We start from the raw sequence: 21,637 nt of genomic DNA, 5'->3' as shown, positions 1-21,637 counted from the left end.
AAATAAACTAAAAAAGAAAAAAAAGAAAAAAGGAAAAAAATAAAGGAGAAAAACAAAACTAAAAAACGAATGTATATACAGACCGGGACACCGGGATACAAATGACGACCGGGACACAGGGAATATAAATGACGACCGGGACACAGGGACACAACTACAATGGGGACGCCGGGGGGCACATGGGGATATAAATGACGACCGGAACACCGGGACACAAGGAATATAAATGACGCCCGGGACACTAAAAAAAACTAAAAAAATGGTAAAAACTACAAAAAAACTAAAAACTAATAAAAAAACTAAAAAATCTAAAAATCTAAATAAACTAAAAAAGAAAAAAAAGAAAAAAGGAAAAAAATAAAGGAGAAAAACAAAACTAAAAAACGAATGTATATACAGACCGGGACACCGGGATACAAATGACGACCGGGACACAGGGAATATAAATGACGACCGGGACACAGGGACACAACTACAATGGGGACGCCGGGGGGCACAGGGGGATATAAATGACGACCGGGACACCGGGACACAAGGAATATAAATGACGCCCGGGACACTCAAAGAGAAATCACAGACTGGAACACCGGGACACAAATGACGACCGGGACACAGGGAATATAAATGACGACCGGGACACAGGGACATAACTACAAAGGGGACGCCGGGGTGCACAGGGGGATATATAAATGACGATGGCGACTCAGGGAATGGTCGATTAGCAATCACCATCAACAAAGCTCAAGGGCAATCATTAGAATCATGAGGTATAGATCTGAATACGGATTGTTTTCCCATGGACCATTATATGTTGCATGTTCAAGAGTCGGTAAACCTGACAATCTATTTATATGCACAGACAATGGGACAGCAAAGAATGTTGTATATTCGCAAGTTTTACGTAGTTAAAAACATATATATATATATATATATATATATATATATATATATATATATATATATATATATATATATATAAAAATAAGTTGTCTGTCCGTTACGCCAGATTATATCTTCAATATATATAAAAGAAAACAAACTAGAATGTAAAAACTGGAAATTGCATAAATATTTCGAAATATTTTGACAATAGATTAAAGTAATTCGAAAAAAGAAAAATGGTAAAAAACTAAAAAAAAACTAAAAAGAAAAAACTTAAAAAAAAATAAAAATTTAAAAAATTAAAAAAAGAAAAAACCTAAAAAGAAAAAATGTAAAAAATAAAAAAGATAAAAAACTAAAAAAAAACTAAAAAAAGCTAAAAAACTAAAAAAAAAGAAAAAAACTAAAAAAAAACTGGGAATTGCACAAATATTTCAATATATTTTGACAATAGATTAAAGTAATTCGAAAACCTTAAAACAGATACCCCAAATTTTGAGGTTTAATATAAATTGTTGGAGCTTTAGCATGCTTGGCACGTAAAGATTTTTCCAAGTGTCAATGTTAGAATGAATATTGACAAATTGAAGAAAACAAATCAATAAAAAGAAGAAACTAAAAAAAAGAAAAAATTAAAAAAGAAAAAAAATAAAGAAGAAACTGTATCTATATATGTAAAAATCTATATATATATAAATAAGTTGTCTGTCTTTTATGTCTGTTACACTATGTCTGTTACGCCAGATTATATCTTATCTATATACAAAAATAAGTTGTATGTATTTTTGCATTGAGAGTTTGCATATGACGTCTGAAAAATAAAGAAGAAAAAGAAAACTGAAAAAAGAAAAATGGTAAAAAACTAAAAAAAAATAAAAAGAAAACAACTTAAAAAACTAAAAAGATAAAACTAAAAAAAAAATAAAAAAAAAACTTAAAAATAAAAAAATGTAAAAAAAAATAAAAAATAAAACAGTTCAAAATAGGGATGATACCTTTTTATTGACAGTGAAATATAAAATTATTTAACTGGATATTTCGAACACATATAGCCTACAGTGTTCATCATCAGCAGTAAAACTCTGTTTTACTGCTGATGATGAACACTGTATATGTGTTCGAAATATCCAGTTAAATAATTTTATATTTCACTGTCAATAAAAAGGTATCATCCCTATTTTGAACTGTTTTACTTTCGTCATGGAAAGGCAGTGTGGTCTTCGAAGTTAACTACGTCGAAAAAATAAAAAGGTAAAAACTAAAAAGAAAAAAAACTAAAAAAAGCTATCCAACTAAAAAAAGAAAAAACTAAAAAAAAACTGGGAATTGCACAAATATTTCAAAATATTTTGACAAAAGATTAAGGTAATTCGAAAACCTTAAAACAGATACCCAAATTTTAAGGTTTATTATAAATTTTTGGAGCTTTAGCTTGCATGGCACGTAAAGATTTTTCCAAGTGTCAATGTTAGAATGAACATTGACAAATTGAAGAAAACAAATCAATAAAAAGAAGAAACTTAAAAAAGAAAAATTAAAAAAGAAAAAAACTAAGAAAAAAACTAAAAAAGAAAAAAAAACTGAAATGAAACTGTATCTATATATATATATATATAAAAATAAGTTGTCTGTGGATCTGTGGATCGTGGATCAGGTGACGTCATGTTTCTGTGTCGGCTGACGTCATGAAATTAGTTGTCGTCATTTCTGTTATGACGATGCTTAGTATATTGTAAAACACATTAATTTGGTTAATAATATACCATTTAAAACACCAAAATGAACATGCTGGAGTAGTCACTCGGTGAGAGAGGGTGTCAGAACGGAGAATGAAGGTCCCAGGTTCAAATCCTGGTTAGGCTAAAAAAGGTAAAAAACTAAAAACTAAAAAAAAAACTAAAAAAAGGAAAAAACTGAAAAATAGAAGAGAAAAAGAAAACTAATAAAATTAAAAATAAACATAAAAAAAATAAAAAAGATAAAAACTAAAAATAAAGTAAAAAGAAAAAACGAAAAAAAAATAAAAAAGCTAAAAAAAAGGTAAAAACCAATAAAAAACTAAAAAGAAAAAAGGTGAAAAACTAAAAAAAAAAAATTAATCTAAAAACTAAAAAAAAAACTAAAAAGGTAAAAACTAAAAGAACTAAAAAAGAAAAAAAACTAAAAAAAGGAAAAAAACTGAAAAATAAAGGAGAAAAAGAAAACTAAAAAAATATAAATAAAAGTAAAAAAAATAAAAAGACAAAAACTTCAAAAAAAACTAAAAAGAAAAAGAAAGAAACTAAAAAACCTAAAAAAAGGTCAAAACCAATAAAAAAAAACTAAAAGGAAAAAAAGGGAAAAAATTAAAAATTTATTTAATCATATACCAATTCAAAATCGAATGTATACCGGGATGACGACCGGGACACAGGGAATATAAATGACACAACTACAACGGGGACGCCGGGGGCACAGGGGGATATAAATGACGACCGGGACGCTCAAAGAGAAATCACAGACTGGGACACCGGGACACAAATGACGACCGGGACACAGGGAATATAAATGACGACCGGGACACAGGGACATAACTACAAAGGGGACGCCGGGCTGCACAGGGGGATATATAAATGACGATGGCGACTCAGGGAATGGTCGATTAGCAATCACCATCAACAAAGCTCAAGGGCAATCATTAGAATCATGAGGTATAGATCTGAATACGGATTGTTTTCCCATGGACCATTATATGTTGCATGTTCAAGAGTCGGTAAACCTGACAATCTATTTATATGCACAGACAATGGGACAGCAAAGAATGTTGTATATTCGCAAGTTTTACGTAGTTAAAAACATATATATATATATATGCGGGGGGGCTTGGGGAGGTCGCGAAGCGCCCCCACCAACTAGGTGTTGGGGTGACGCGAAGCGCCACCCCAACAGCTAGTATATATATATATATATATATATATATATATATATATATATATATATATATATATATATATATATATATATATCTATCTATATTCACAGGTGGGACATAGGGACACAACTACAATGGCGCGTAACTAATATGGCGCGTAATGACTTACGCGCGCGGGGGGGCTTGGGGGGGGGGCGCGAAGCGCCCCCACCAACTAGGTGTTGGGGTGGCGCGAAGCGCCACCCCAACAGCTAGTATATATATATCTATCTATATTCACAGGTGGGACATAGGGACACAACTACAATGGCGCGTAACTATTATGGCACGTAACGACTTACGCGCGCGGGGGGGCTTACCCCAAGCGCCACCCCAACAGCTAGTATATATATATATATATATATATATATATATATATATATATACTAGCTGTATATATATATATATATATATATAGTATATATATATATATATATATATATAGTATATATATAGTATATATATATATATAGTATATATATATATATATATATATATAGTATATATAGTATATAGATACATATATATATATATAGTATAGTATATATATATATAGTATATATATAAGTATATATATATATATATATATATATGTTGCATATAAATAGACTGTCAGGTTTACCGACTCTTGAACATGCAACATATAATTGTCCATGGGAAAAACAATCCATATTCAGATCTATACCTCATTATTCTAATGATGTGTCCCTGTGTCCCGGTCGTCATTTATATTCCCTGTGTCCTGGTCGTCATTTGTGCCCCGGTGTCCCAGTTTGTAATTTCTCTTTGAGTGTCCGGGTCGTCATTTATATTCCCGGTGTCCTGGTCGTCATTTTTGTCCCGGTGTCCCGGTCTGTAATTTCTATTCGAACAATCCCTGTGTCCCGGTCGTCATTTATATATCCCGCCTGTGCCCCCGGCGTCCCCGTTGGAGTTGTGTCCCGGTCGTCATTTATACTCCCTGTGTCCCGGTCGTGATTTGTGTCCGGGTGTCCCAGTCTGTAATTTCTCTTTGAGGTTCCCGGTCGTCATTTGTGTCCCGGTATGTAATTTCATCAGTTGACAAACATGACGTCAGTCGACAAACAACTTCATGACGCATACAGCTCAATCCTTATAATGACGTCAGTCGACAAACATGACGTCAATCGACACACAAACATGACGTCACTCGACAAACACACACACAGACAACTTATTTATATATATATATATATATATATATATATATATATATATATATATATATATATATATATATATATATATATCATATATATATATATATATATATATATATATATACATATATATATATATATATATATATATATATATATATATATATATATATAGCTGTGAGAAATTGGGGTCGAGTAATCCTATTCGTGTCTTAAAAGTTTGGTATCCTGACCTTTGTCTCCTTTAGAAAACTGTAGCTGAGCAACTCTGACTGAATACCTTCTAGGCCAGGAGTTTTCAGGAGCGCTTGGGTCAGTTAAGTACTGTGGTAGTGGGGAAGACTATAGGATACCAGGGTTAGGCGTTATTGTGAGGATCTGTGTGAACTCCCATGTACATAAAGGGGTTTTCACCTTTCTGGAATGCTTCGTGACACTTGTCAATGATGTACTGTTGCAGAGTCCTTTGAACTTCATCAGCCTCTTATATTTGTTCTTTCTTTGTCTTTCATCTTTGTTAACTTGAGCAGACTTCTATCCACAAAGATCTATCATTTTGGGAGTGTTGCATGGTATATCCAAGCGAATTGGAGTTTTCAAGATTCTTCTAGCCATTTCTCTGACAACAGCTGCACTTTTGTCAACCAATTGTTATTTTTTTATTCGTTGTAGGAGGTCCCTCAAGTTAAAATTTGAAAACGTGCTTGATAATGCTGTTTCAAACATAGGATAGCTTAAACTTGGAAATTTCAATAGCCCACGCTTGAATTCATTAGTTTCACAAAAAAAACTTTTCTTTTAGTTGATGTTGAACACTCTCATGTCAGATTCCTCGGAAATTTGGTATTAAACCTTTGGGATTGTGGAGGGTAAGTGTGTTTTCTAAGTCATTTTTGGATTGTAAATATATTGTTAAGCCCTTAAATTCATTACCTCGTTTTCAAACAGTCTCAGGTCATCTTGCTAATGCAAGGATGTCATAAGGTAGGCTGCATAAACCTATGACGTATCATTTTGTTTTCGTAATCTATATATATAAAAATAAGTTGTTTGTCTGTGTGTCTGTCTACTGGCGTCATGTTTGTGTGTCGACTGACGTCATGTTTGTCAACTAACGTATCTATCTATATATATAAAAATAAGTTGTTTGTCTGTGTGTCTGTCTACTGACGTCATGTTTGTGTGTCGACTGACGTCATGTTTGTCGACTGACGTATATATCTATATATAGAAAAATAAATTGTCTGTGTGTCTGTTGACTGACGTCATGTTTGTGTGTCGACTAACGTCATGTTTGTCGACTGACGAAATTACAGACCGGGACATTGGGACACAAATGACGACCGGGACATAGGGGTGTTGAGGGTTTGCATATGACGTCTGAAATATAAAGAAGAAAAAGGAAACAAACTAAAATGTAAAAACTGAGAATTGCATAAATATTTCAAAATATTTTGACAATAGATTAAAGTAATTCGAAAACCTTAAAAAAGATACTGATAAACAGATACACAAAATTGAGGTTTATTATAAATTGTTGAGCTTTAGCAAGCTTTGCACGTGAAGAGGGATTTTTAGTATAGATCTTAAAATGACAGAAGAAACAGCCGAGGAATCTGCTCAAATAGTTAATTTAAAGAGAAATTTTAGTATAAATCCTACAATGGCAGAAGAAACAGCCGAGGAATCTGCTAAAAGGGTTAATGCCAAAAGGCTTGCGGTTAAAGAACGCAAAACCGGCAGTTAGATGAAAATCAACCTGGACAGCGAGAGTCAAAACGTATCAAAACCGAAAATGATAGCGATGATGATTGGGTTTGGGATTTTGACTTGGATAAGGTCATCACTGCCTACCAGATTTTAGTTAAAAAAAAATAAAGGTTCGGCGACATGTATTTCATACTGACGCTGAAAAATAAAGAAGAAAAAGAAAACTAAAAAAAGAAAAAAGGTAAAAAACTGAAAAAACTAAAAAGAAAAAACTAAAAAAAAACAACTAAAAAATGAAAAAATTAAAAAAAGAAAAAACCTAAAAAGAAAAACGTAAGAAAAAAAAAGGTAAAAAACTAAAAAGTAAAAAAAGCTAAAAAACTAAAAAAAGAAAAAACTAATAAAAAACTGGGAATTGCACAAATATTTCAATATATTTTGACAATAGATTAAAGTAATTCGAAAACCTTAAAACAGATACCCAATATTTTGAGGTTTATTATAAATTGTTGGAGCTCTAGCATGCTTGGCACGTAAAGATTTTTTCAAGTGTCAATGTTAGAATGAACATTGACAAACTGAAGAAAACAAATCAATAAAAAGAAGAAACTAAAAAAAAGAAAAACTAAGAAAATAAAAAACTAAAAAAGAAACTGTATCTATATATATATATATATAAATAAGTTGAATATATGCATGTTTGTTTGTTTGTGGGTTTGCATTTGACGTCATTATAAGTATATAAGGCTTTGTTAATGACGTCATTATAAGATGACACTACAAACTGGGACACAAATGACGACCGGGACACAGGGAATATAAATGATGACCGGGACACTCAAAGAGAAATTACAGACCGGGACACAAATGACGACCGGGACAGAGGGAATATAAATGACGACCGCGAAACTCAAAGAGAAATTACAGACTGGGATACCGGGACACAAATGACGACCGGGACACAGGGAATATAAATGACGACCAGGACACAGGGACACAACTACAACGGGTACGCCGGGGGCACAGGGGGATATATAAATGACGACGGGGACACAGGGAATGTTCGATTAGCAATCACCATCAACAAAGCTCAAGGGCAATCGTTAGAAAAATGCGGTATAGATCTGAATACGGATTGTTTTCCCATGGACAATTATTATGTTGCATGTTCAAGAGTTGGTAAATCTGACAATCTATTTATATGGACAGACAATGGGACAGCAAAGAATGTTGTATATTTGCAAGTTTTACGTAGTTAAATATATATATATATATATATATATATATATATATATATATATATATATATATATATATATATATATATATATATATCTATATATATAAAAATAAGTTGTCTGTGGATGGATCAGGTGACGTCACCGGAAAAAACTGGATCAGGTGACGTCAAAAAAAAGGCAAAAACTACAAAAAAAACTAAAAACTAATAAAAAAAATAAAAAAGCTAAAAAACTAAAAAAACTAAAAAAAGGTTAAAACTACAAAAAAAACTAAAAACTAATAAAAAAGCTAAAAAACTAAAAAAACTAAAAAAAGGCAAAAACTACAAAAAAAACTAAAAACTAATAAAAAAAATAAAAAAGCTAAAAAACTAAAAAAACTAAAAAATGGTAAAAAACTAAAAAAACTAAAAACTAAAAAAAACTAAAAAAAAAGGAAAAAACTGAAAAATAAGCTAAAATAAAGGTAAAAACCAATAAAAAACAAAAAAAAAACTGAAAAAACTAAAAAAAGGCAAAAACTACAAAAAAAACTAAAAACTAATAAAAAAAGTAAAAAAGCTAAAAAACTAAAAAAAGAATGTTCGATTAGCAATCAACAAAGCACCGGGGCACAGGGAGTATAAATGACGACCAGAACATAAGTAAAAAAAAAACTAACAAAACTACAAAAAAACTAAAAAGAAAAAAAAACTAAAAACTAATAAAAAAACTAAAAAATCTAAAAATCTAAATAAACTAAAAAAGAAAAATAAAGGAGAAAAACAAAACTAAAAAACGAATGTATATACAGACCGGGACACCGGGATACAAATGACGACCGGGACACAGGGAATATAAATGACGACCGGGACACAGGGACACAACTACAACGGGGACACCGGGGGAAACAGGGGGATATAAATGACGACCGGGACACCGGGACAGGGAATGGTCGATTAGCAATCACCATCAATAAAGCTCAAGGGCAATCATTTGAATCATGAGGTATAGATCTGAATACATATTGTTTTCCCATGGACCATTATATGTTGCATGTTCAAGAGTCGGTAAACCTGACAATCTATTTATATGCAAAGACAATGGGACAGCAAAGAATGTTGTATATTCGCAAGTTTTACGTAGTTAAAACCATATATATATATATATATATATATATATATATATATATATATATATATATATATATATATATATATATATATATATATATATATATATATATATCTATCTATATTCACAGGTGGGACATAGGGACACAACTACAATGGCGCGTAACTATTATGGCGCGTAACGACTTACGCGCGCGGGGGGGCTTGGGGGGGGGGGGGCGCGAAGCGCCCCCACCAACTAGGTGTTGGGGTGGCGCGAAGCGCCACCCCAACAGCTAGTATATATATATATATATTATATATATATATATTCACAGGTGGACAGAGGGACACAACTACAATGGCGCGTAACTAATACGGCGCGTTACGACTTACGCACGCGGGGGGGGGCGCGAAGCGCCACCCCAACAGCTAGTTTAAATATAAAATATAGCCAAATAAATAATTAATACAAATTGTAATATAAAGCTTAATTCTTAGTTTGACTTGAAACCATTGCAAAGTGACAGTAAATAAGGTTTAATAACGTATAATAAGTAAATAATGCCATATTAAAAATCAGTTACTTTCTTTTTTATCTAAGTCAAATGCCCAGTATGGTCTGAAACTGCCAAAAATGTGTTCAGGTGTTTTCTGTGCTCATGTGTTTCTCAGATATTCTGAAGAGGTTGCGATGGAAAATGTAGAGGGAATTTTGTCCCATATCCCCTCTTTGTTAAGGTGTATATTCATTAATATTTTATATTCGTCCCTTTTTCTAGCCATATTAATAAAACCATTTAGCAATGTCTTGATAAGCCTAATGCTCTTCATACCATCCCTGTAAGGTGTATGGTCTCTAGCAAATACCATCTGGTGCTCGTGCATCTCAGAGAAGCAGGAGCTGGCTTGGGAAGGTCTAACTCTTGCCATGTTCAAATTAAACTGCAGTTCAATTAAACTTCCCCGAAATTTAGGGTAGTTTTGAGCATGCCTGGTAAAAGGGTTGCCACTCCTAGTGATTTATCACTATTTCCTGTGATTTTTGATATTGTCTAAAAACATCACTACATCAACACATACATTATTAGCTTATTCAAAAAAATCACCAAATGAACCAAAAAATCACAAACATCTAGTGATTTCTTCACCAGGTGGCAACTCTGCTAAAGAACCTCTATTTTAATAGTTGGCTTCTGTTCAGCTTTTTGTTTTCTTTTTTTTTATTCCCAATTCCCGTGAGTCATCGGGCTATTTAATTTTAAATACCTTCAATTGTAAAAATTAGTAGTTAATTATATTTTCATTTCATTTATTTAGTTGTTCGCCATTGCTTTCTTATTTTCTAGTTTTATCTTGATTTTCTGTCATTTTCTACCGTCACTATATCAACACATACATTATTAGCTTATTCAAGAAAATCACCAAATGAACCAAAAAATCACAAACATCTAGTGATTTTTTCACCAAGTGGCAACTCTGCTAAAGAACCTCTATTTTAATAGTTGGCTTCTGTTCAGCTTTTTGTTTTCTTTTTTTTATTCCCAATTCCCGTGAGTCATCGGGCTACTTAATTTTAAATACCTTCAATTGTAAAAATTAGTAGTTGATTATATTTTCATTTCATTCATTTAGTTGTTCGTCATTGCTTTCTTATTTTCTAGTTTTATCTTGATTTTCTGTCATTTCTGTTTTTCTCTAGTTTTTATCTTTTAGATTTTCTGTCATTTTCTACCGTGCTGTAACATAATGAATTTTTTGTCTTAGATTAAAGTTCTGATTGAAGCTCTATTTGGCAATATGAGGCCCAGGGTTCGATTCCCGGTGCTACAAGGTTTGGCAACAGGCTTGCTACCTGTTCCTGTAAGAAGACCCAGCAACTGAATCCTAGATTTGACACCCTATACGCTATCAACGACTGGACGATTTTAATCCTGTCCTTATATCCTGTCACTTTTAACACTGATGGTGTAATATTTTGTTCTTTTCTGTTTTTGGTGCTGAGGGAAGACCCTGAACATCAGTAGAAAAATATGGAGTGACTGGTTTTATTGTATTATGTAATAATAGACTTGCTACCGAAAGCCCAGAAATTTGTGTTCTTTATTAACAAATGGGTCACAAGAAACGACAGTTAAATTTTCCATTTATTACTAACAAAAAAAAAACATTGCCACTTTACATTCACATTAAGCCCCGACACAAATTAACCTGAACATGGGACGAATTTGCACAATAAAAAAAATAAAAAAAAAACATAATGAGACTGGCCAGTAAAAAAAAGGTGAGCATGTCAAAAAGGTTAAAAACAGTCAAAACTCGCAGAATTTATGCAGAAATTAGGGTAAATAAAAACCACAAAACAAATTTAGCCTAGTGACTAAAAATTACAAAGTGCAATTCAGTAAAAAAAAAAAAAATACTATAAGAAGAAAGTCAAGAATTTGCAAGATAAACACTAGTAGCCAAAAGAGGGTAGGGAATACCACTTGTTTAACATATCAACTATGTATTAAAAAAAGCTGTTCTAGAATATATCTTCCAGTTGAAAATTTTATTGGGACAAAAATAGGAATTGCTGTTAAAGCATCACAAGGGAGGCCAGGTCAAGGAGGTGGAAATTGATTTGGTAAAAAAAAAATCGTCCGGAAACTATGGAGGGCAATGTTGGCGAATGCAAGGAAATACTTGTTCTCCTTTCCTTTAGGTTGACTAGATTGGCTCTCCAAAGAAGGGACATACAGGGAACTTTACCTTCATTGAAGGTAATTCTTGGGCACCTTGTCTTGACTAGCTCTGTTCTGTCCGACAAATAATTGGAAATACCATGATGCAAAAAAGGACAGGTATACTCGAGGATTGGAATACAGCTGAGAGGAAAACTCTCATACAATGTGATTCAGGATATTTGAAATTTTAAGGGCGTTTAAGGGGGGAAAGTTTGTATTGATACTACTACTACTAACTACTCACTGCAAGACTAAGCCGCCTAAGGCCAATACAGCTACGCACGCACTTCCTCCATCCCAATCTATACGAATCCCCCCTCTTTACACCCTCCCAAAAGTTCCCATTTCCTTTAAATCTTTCCTTAAATGTCATCACTGTCAGGTTTTCTGATCTTGGTTTGCAGACTTATCTTCCTATTCTTCCAAACTTTTTTTAAATGTGAAAAAACAGCCTCGACCTGGCTCATTCTACTTTTAACATCTTCACTGCACCCACCGTCTTAACTAATAATAAGAAGAAGCTGGGTGAGTGAACGAACAGGAATTGTTAAGGAAATCAATTGCTGAAATTGCTGACTTTAAAGACTCTCTTGTGTGATTTTAAAATTCCTGATGTTTTTCATTCGTCATTAAAGGTGCAAAAAAGACTGATCCTAGGAGAAGTGAATCTAGGTTTTTTTTTCTGGAGTGGGATTAACTAAACAAAAAAAAGCATGTTTCTAGCAGAATATTTTTTTTGGAAAGCGGGTCGTTTACCGTTTTTCAGTGGAGTAGCGAAAATACCCTGGACAATAGGCTGTGCCCTTGAAAAGGGTGGTCAAAATACCAGGGGTTATAATTTTGTACGAAAATTGGTTGTATGACAATATGTGTTCAAATGCTGGCTAAGATATCGAGTGCAGTGAAGAATGGGGTCCTTACAATGGTGCCTGAGAAACAACCAAAATTATGATGTTAATAGATATGAAAAATACAGGGTGTATATAGAGCAACAAAAGTGACAAACAAAATCAAAAGACACTATGTTCAGTCAATTTCTTAAAAGACCTATCTGAAGTATCTTAGGGACGGCTAAGTGTATTAAGATGAAGCTTTTTTCTTTTTCTTTTGTAAATACCTTTCTTCATTTACTCTGATTAGTGGTCTAAGGAAGTTAGTGAAGTTGTCATTAAAGAGTTCTCTTCAACATTCTATTTGGCAGTGAGCTGTAAGATTTTAGCACTTTGATGAAGCAAAAAGCAATAATGTAAGCAAAAACAAACGTGTAAAACTTAGCACTTCCATGAATTAGAAATTAGGCTTAAAATATCAGCTGAGCAATATAGTTCTATTGTCACTCTATGTTAGCATTATAAATTCTACGGATTGTGTAATTAATAGTTTTTGTAACCATTTTCAATTTGTAGTTGACAAACTCCCAAGGAGAAATAATTTGGTGACGGAAAAGAACATTAGAATGCATGGAATGGATAAAATTTCCACCTCTTATTCTAAAAATAATATTCTTCAGAATTTGAATTCGCCATATTTATTCTATTCTTTAATTATTATTTTTCCTCCTTGTTTATTAGTATATCCTTGCAAGATTTTTTTGTCTTTTTTTTTTACTAAATATCTTTAAACGTTTTTTTTATACCTTTACCTATTGTTTAGTATCAATTCTTTCCAAGTTTATTGATATTTTGCATTTGTACCCTCCTTTCAAGATTTTTTCTTGTGTTTGCGCACCCTCACAACCCCGTTTAGTAGTTCTCCCTTGCAAGCATGATTTTTTGTATTTGCAACCCCTTGCAACCCTTTTGTTTATATAACACAAACCCCACTAGCTTGATTTGTTGTTTTCGGTTTGTAATAAATGTTATACTGCTATTGTCGTTTCATAGTAACTTTATTATCATTATTCTTATTATTTGATTCATGATCTGCTAATAACAACAATGTAAACGGTGGGGTAAAACATATAAAGTAAACAATATAATTTTATAGCCATAAAAAAACATTATAGCTTAAATGATTATGTTTTCTTTGTTTTTACATAACTTTTTCACTTTTCTCAATTCCAGGCAGGAAGCTTTCATGGAGAATTACTTTGCCAGTCAGCGAGATAACATTTTTAAGAATGTCGAAGTACTGATCTATGTTTTTGATGTCGAATCTCGAGAGTTGGATCGTGATATGCACTATTACCAATCTTGCTTAGAGGCAATAATTCAAAATTCTTCTAACGCAAAGATATTTTGTTTGATACACAAGATGGACTTGGTATCAGAGGATCAAAGGGAATCGGTACAAACTGTCTTTATTGTCTATTTTCTCCTTTTTCTTCTGGTTTCTTATTTCTTCCTCTTCCTGTTTATTCTTTCCTGTCTCTATTTTTTCATGCTCGTCTTAGACTGCATTTTGCTTATCTGTATGAAGATAAAGATGCTTTACTAACCAAAATAGCAAATGCTAAGCGCAGGTACGTTTTGTATAAAAAATTAAATACTTTCCAAAGCTTTATCATTAAATTACCCTCATTAAATTATCATTAAATGATTTTAATTAAATGATTAAATGATTTATTATTAAATGATTTTATTTGTCGGAGTCTAGTGTTCGATTTTTCAGTAGGGTGGTTCTCAATGTCAGATAGTAAGTCATGACGGGCTGGAGAGTTCAATTAATTTAACCAAATCAGTATGTCAACTCGTATCTACGAGTGTCACGAGAATTCAAATTGAGTTTTTTCTTTGCATTCTCGTAAGTTGAGTAGATGTGTTCAACTGTAATTTTGCGGGTTTTTTTTTTTAACTTCTCGAATTTGTCTGATTAGTCCTTCGTCAGCCTCAGATTCCAAGCTAGTCATGCATATTCACAAAAAGGTCCAACATACCTGTTAGACAAGGTCCAACCCATGTTAACAAGGAAAACTCACTTTAAGATTTCTAGAAAGAATTCTAATCCTTTCATCCATTCTTGTCAAGAAATCATGCAGTGTTCGGGTCGTTTTGCCTCAGAGTAATACTTGCAATCAATGTAACCCTTTTTCTTGAGCTAACTATGTAATCAATCCTTATAAGCATATTTTCGTTCTTGTTGACTAAATCTAATTACCATTTCGAATCTGTCTGATTAGTCCTTCATCAGCCTCAGATTCCAATCTAAACATGCATATTCATAAGAAGGTCCGACATAACTGATAGACCTTCTTGTCTGTCTAGGTTTGCGTCCAGCATTAGTTACTTCAGTTTTATACTGGTGGGATTGTTTTTTTTTTTTCCTGTTCTTTTTAATTCTCCAGAAAAAAAGAATAATGTGATTGGCTGGTAAAAACGCGCCTCGAAAATTCTGAAGAAGGTTCTATATAACTGGAGTATATAGAATAAGACCCCAGTTTGCAAAAAAATTTCTTCAGGTTTGAAAAACAACTTAAAAGCGATGCACCTTCTTTAGTTAGATCGTCAACGTGTGAATACTTTCTTAAATCTTTGGCCAAATGTATTCCAAGTATTTTAACTGTTTTTCGTCGGTAGTAGGGAATTATAGGAAGTGCGACTGTCAGTCTTTAGAAAGGAGAAAGTCATAGACGAGCTCTTAGACTCACTGACTGTCGGTTTTACTCTCTTAATTCAGTTATTAATTCATTAATAACTCTCTTCATGTCAGTCTCTTCTCTAGTCTGTTTGATATTCTGAGTTGTATACAACTGTTTGATTATTCATTTTAATGTCTGTACATTTTGGTATTTATTTAATCAATGATATTAAGCCCTGTTCATTTTAAGTTTAAGCCATTATATGACTTCATTTGTACTTGTCTTAGGTTTTAATATGGCTGATTGTTTTATTTTCTGTTTTCGAACACTTTATTTGAATTAATCACGAAGAAAAATACTATTTTGGCATTCTGGCATTAATTTTTTATGCTGCAAATATAAGAAAAAATACTGCCTGAAACCTGAATACTGATTTGGAGTCAGCATAAATATTCATAAACACAAAAATTTATTTCTATTCTTTGTTTTCTGCAGGCTACTTAAATGACGTAATGATTTACTTTTTATGCGATTCACTTTTTACGATTTACACGCTGTTCTTATTTTCCATCTTACTTCGTAAAGAATCTGTCCTCAACTGGAAACCTCTGGGAAATCTATCATTTGTTGACATATCCTGTTAAAGCCTAATATCAATCATGATTTTTTTTTTCAGTTTAGTCAATGCCTTATATTTATGGTCTTATAAACTATATAAAGATAATTCTTTTTCAGATTTTTTAAACATTTCGCTTTTGACTAAAATTTGTCAAATGAAGCTGAAGTTATATTGGCATTTCACAAAACCTTACATTGCCAGCAAGTTGTATCATACCTATGAAACCCTTATTAATAAGTAATCACCAAAAAATCACAAATCATCAATAGACTTCAGAATTAATCTCCTTGAATTAGAGCTAAATATTTCCAAGACATTATGGATACTTGCTTCTTGTTTGATTTTTATTCTGTCTTATTCTGTTTTATTCTGACTTTTTTCTTTGTTGACCTTTATTCTGTTTTATTCCAGCTGTTTATTTCCAGCTTTTCCAACCATCTACCTTTAAGAAACTTTTTTTAGCCATCTTCCTTCTTTAGTCTCAGTGGTAAGCAGGGTTTAGTCTCGGTGGTAAGGCAGTTAAGTCCTCAGTAAATTTAAAAAGTTCGCATATTGTTTACAAAATACGGTTTAAATCAATACAATATGAAATTGGTCTAATTTAGTCTCTTGTCCCAAGCCGTAAAAATATCTTAAAAAATCAGATGGCTCCTGATCAGCGAATTGGACCCACTGAGATCTATAAATAAGGAAACTAGCAAATATATACAAGAAATAGGTGGGAGCCTACTACCACTACTAATAACTCACTGCAGCACCAAACCGCTTGAGGCCAACGCACAACTACTACATAATTTTAAAGACTTTCGGAGGCCTTAACTATTTCTCTGAATAATATCTATATTTAGGGTAATTATCCAGAAAAAAAAATGAGCTTCCCATTTATGTTTTTTTTTTTTCGTACTAATTTTGACTTTTTTTGCGTTTCTTCAGTACCATATCCCAAAAGAGAAGAATTATTTCTTTGCATCTTTCTATCTATTCTATGTCTTTTTTTTTCTGCTAATTTCAGATTTTTGTTATGTTTATTGCTAAGTTTGCTATGTTTCCTATTTATGTCATTTTAATGCTAATTTTGAATTTTTTTCGTTTATTCAGTATACTATCCTAAAAGAGAAGGATTCTTTCAATGTATTTTCTGTCTGCCCTTTGTCTTTTTTCTGCTAATTTTTGGATTTTTGCTATGTTTATTGCTGTGTTTGCTATGTTTCCTATTTATGTCTTTTTTCATACTAATTTTGGAATTTTTTTTACGTTTATTCAGTACACTATCCTAAAAGAGAACAATTGTTTCTTTGCATTTTTCTATCTGTTCTATATCTTTCCTTCTGCTAATTTCGGATTTTACTATGTTTATTGGCATGTTTACATGTTTTTTTCGTACTAATTTTTTACTTTTTTGTGTTTATTCTAATACTATCCTAAAAAAGAATGATTTTGCTATGTTTATTGCCATGTTGCTATCTTTCTTATTTATGTCTTTTTTCATACTAATTTTGGACTTTTTTTGCGGTCGTTCAGTACACTATCCTAAAAGAGAAGGATTCTTTCTTTGTATTTTTCTATTTGTCCTATATCTTTTTTACTGCCAAGTTCGGATTTTCGCTATTTTTACTCGATGTAGTATCCAGGGAAAAATAATTTCGTTGGTTCATTCCTGTTTCTTATTTTTTATTCTCATACTATTTTTTAGCTCTTGTTATGCATATTCAATGGAGTTTTCAAGGAAATACAAAAAGTAGCATGTTTTGTTTTAGTCAAAACGATCGTAGCATAAAACTAAATAAAATATTTTCTAAAAAACAGATTCTAAGTTTAAATTTTTTATAATACTGTGAAGACCTGAATTATCTCTGATTTAGATAGTAATAACTATTGTAACTCAATACAATACCTTGTAATGGATTATATAATTAATATAGTCGTGTAATATATAATAGTATAAAATTGGCCCGAAGCTTTGACACATTTTCCAACCTTGCAGATATGATATTTCTTATTAGATAATAGGATTTATCGTGGTAAAAGTGTTATAAATTATACAGGTAAAATGAAATTTATTGTTATAGCCCAAATTTATAAAAATATCTTAGGAAATTTAACAACGAAAATAAAACAATTAAAAGTATGAGCTTTGTACTGACAGCTGTCTCCATGGGCGCGATAGTATTCTAATTTACTTCAATGAGGCCTATGAAACCTCAGTCTCTGGGCAGGATTTAGCCCACGAAGCGTTAAAAGGTGGGCCTCGAACCTTTTTGCAAAATGTTCCTTTTGCTATATGTGCATCATTTTTTTTTCGTGGATATATTTGTTTTGGTCCATCAATTAAGGTGCCATTTTGTTTAAAAGAGTATCCTTTTTCTCATTGACCGAGTTTAACTAAAGTACTATGCGCATACTAAAAAAAAGTAACTTTTAATGTTTCTTTACACTACTCGGACCGTCTGAGATCTGACTGACCGTGCAAACACTTAAGGTCAAGTGAAAAGCAGGTCGTCCCCGAAGGGAGAGGTAGAGGGTCCTCAGGAATAACTTATCAAAATTGGAACTTCTTGGGGTGGTGTAAAGAGGGAGGCATAGATAAATAAGGGTGGAGAGGGGGTGTGTTGCTGTATTGACGTCAGGTGGCTTGGTTCTGCAGTTAGTTGTCACTAGCAGCGGTAGTAGCATTAAGACCACTTCTCGGTCTTGAATTAAAGGTAGCTAAAAAAAAAGGAAATTTAGTCCTTTTTCGGATGAAGATAATGGTGTCGAAAATTAACTAGAAGACATTACCTCATAACATTTCTTCATAAAATTGTACACATGTTTTATAATTGATTGTTTCAGTAATATGAATAATGCCTCACAAGTTGATTTGACAGTAGATTAATTACAAAAGAAAAATAAGGATAAAGATCATCCCGAGCCATTGCTGGCGCATAGGTCTTCTAATCAACGTTTCAGTTCACGGGTCTTTTTACAGCGACAAAACCCTAGCTTATCGCCCAACCTTGATGCAGCAGGGATCGAACCCTGGACCCCGCATTGGCAAGCAGAGCGTCACTGGTTCTTCACAATTCTCATTCCTTGAGTGGTTTGACGCTATTTTTATACAAGTCAATTTAAATTAGAATCTCTAATATCCTAATGATCAGAATTTTTAAACTTTTATTATATTTGGTATCTGCACGCCTTTAATGTAAAATTCAGGGTAATACTAAATATGATCATGGCTGCTGTTCCCCTTAACTCTCTGCTCTTTATACTAAATTTTAACTTCTGTTTAGTGATGCTTCGTGAATAGGATCTCGTTTGGGTGGAGTTGTTACACTCAGTACTATAGAATCATTCTAGATATAAGGATGCCGCCTCCAATCGATCACCCTTTCATTTACGGCTTTAATTTGACTTTTTATCGTATTGCTTTGGTATTAAAAAAAAAAACAATCTTCTCAGTAAAAACTACCGTTTGGAATATCAGCAGACATCTTGCATTGTTAGTCCTAACATTGCAAGTTAACCTAACAATCTTGCATTGTTAACTTCTCAGTAAAAACTTCTCAGTAAAAGGTTAACTTCTCAGTAAAAACTACCGTTTGGAATATCAGCAGACATCTTGCATTGTTAGTCCTAACATTGCAAGTTAACCTAACAATCTTGCATTGTTAACTTCTCAGTAAAAACTTCTCAGTAAAAGGTTAACTTCTCAGTAAAAACTACCGTTTGGAATATCAGCAGACATCTTGCATTGTTAGGTTCTTCAGATGAAGGGCAGTCAGAGGCTAGATCCTCCTCTACATTTATATCAAGGATCTCTTATGGATATTTGTACACTTTAGGCCTGAAAATTCACTGTTGGGGGTTTAATGGACCCCCTCCTCTTTCATAAACAGCATTTGTTCCCTTCCTTAATATTCGGTGTGCTACTATACAACAATGCACAGTTACACTTACTACAACAATAGTTATTATTACTGGGATAAACGTTTTAAATAACCCTTTGTTTTGTGAATATACCGGCGGGGGAAGATAGTGGGAATTATAAGATTAGTATTTTTTCTTCTTCTTTTCTTTCAAAGAGAAACTGAGGGCCTTAGTACGTTTTTTCAGTTTTGGCTATTCCTCTTACTTTCCTATCTGTCCTGTATCTTTTTTTCTGCTAGTTTCTGATTTTTGCTGTTTCCTATTTATGTCTTTTTCATGCTAATTTTAACTTTTTTGCGTTCAGTATACTATTCTAAAAGTGAAAGATTCTCTCTTTTTTATTTTCTATCTGTCCTTTATCTTTTAAAGCTAATTTTTAGATTTTTCCTATGTTTATTGCTGTGTTTGCTATATTTCCTATTTGTGTCTTTGGCTTTCATATTTTGGCTATTACTCTCGGGAAAACTATCAGTTTTTGTATTGCTCTAGGTATGAGCTTGAAAACTTTGCTCCCAGTTTCTTATGCATGTTGAATTTTGTCGTGTAATTCTTTTGGAAATTGCACTTTTCTTTTCATTGCCTCCATTTTTTTTTTAAATCACGCAAATTTTCTTAACCATCAACTTTTTGATTGGTAGTAAAATATTTTGAATATTTTGACCGGCATGGAAAGTAGATCCTTTTGATATTTGTATGGTTATCAAATTTCCGTTTTTTAGTGATTCTGTTGGCAGAAATCACTCTTTAACCACCATTCACTACCATAAGTGATGTTTATGATAAGCTGAAGATATTATTAAATTGAAATATGTTTATGGTATAAATGGCTGATTTTTTCCCCTTAGGTATTCCGAGATAGAGAACAAGATATAATCAGGTTGTCAAAGCCTCTTGATGTCACTTGCTTTAGTACGTCAATTTGGAATGAAACCTTATATAGGGTAACTATTCTTTACATATTTTGTTTATGCATTTGCAAAAACTCACCTACATTTGTTTTTTAAATTATTTTATATTTGTTTTTAAAATTATCCATTGCTTATAATAATAATTTATTTTTGACCCTCTACACATACGAAAACACTCTAAGAGGGTAAAGAAAACAAAAAATGACAAGGTAAAAAGAAAATCACAACTTTAAGCGTCTTAACAATTAAAATTCTATTAATTGAATGAATTAGTTAAAAAACTAGTTATACTAAAGGAGACAAACCAACGATAGATTAACATTTTCTAACAGTAAACCTACAAGATCGATCATTCATTTTAAGCTTGATTTGTACCTATCATGGGTAGAGTACCTATCATAGGATAATAAGAAAACACTTAAAAGAAGTGGAAAATAACGGTTAAACTTGCTTTTTATCAGAGACTGAGAGTAAATTCTAAACATGTATCAAGTAGAAAGTATATAGTGTAAAGGACGTGGTATCTAGTAGATTAAACGGTTTATTAGCAAAGGACCCGAATTTGTGCTTACGATCATACAGATATAAAATCTTTGCATAATTCCAGTTTTGGACATGATACTACGTGCCCGTTTTTTCGACTAAAATGCATATGTGACGAATGGCCATTTACGCTTACGCCTGGTCAGTTTTATACCCCTGCCTTACTCCTGAAACTCTCTTACTGCCTTACCCTTACTCCTGGCAGCTTATCCCTGAAGATTTATTTTAGCTTTTTGACTCTTTGAATTAAAATAAAGTTGTTGCGGGCATCGAGCCATGGCTAATTGTAGAAAAAGCCAAGACAGATAGTCCAATTGAGTGAGAGGCCAAATCCGGCATAAGCCCTTTTTAGGATTG

The 21,637-nt window shown here is 32.6% G+C and overlaps 1 long non-coding RNA gene across 1 annotated transcript; it reads left to right on the top strand.

The window, feature by feature from the left end:
• Window positions 1–5,383: 5,383 nt before the first annotated feature.
• LOC136042309 (uncharacterized) lies at window positions 5,384–20,772 on the top strand. The gene is made up of 3 exons (XR_010621249.1): window positions 5,384–5,882; window positions 13,848–14,070; window positions 20,675–20,772. It is a non-coding gene; the product is annotated as an uncharacterized LOC136042309 (long non-coding RNA).
• Window positions 20,773–21,637: the final 865 nt, after the last annotated feature.

The sequence above is a fragment of the Artemia franciscana genome, unplaced genomic scaffold, assembly GCF_032884065.1.
Source record: "Artemia franciscana unplaced genomic scaffold, ASM3288406v1 Scaffold_1071, whole genome shotgun sequence".
Lineage (NCBI taxonomy): Eukaryota > Metazoa > Arthropoda > Branchiopoda > Anostraca > Artemiidae > Artemia > Artemia franciscana.
Note: the sequence above shows the minus strand (reverse complement) of the source record. Positions and strands in the feature narration are given on the sequence as shown.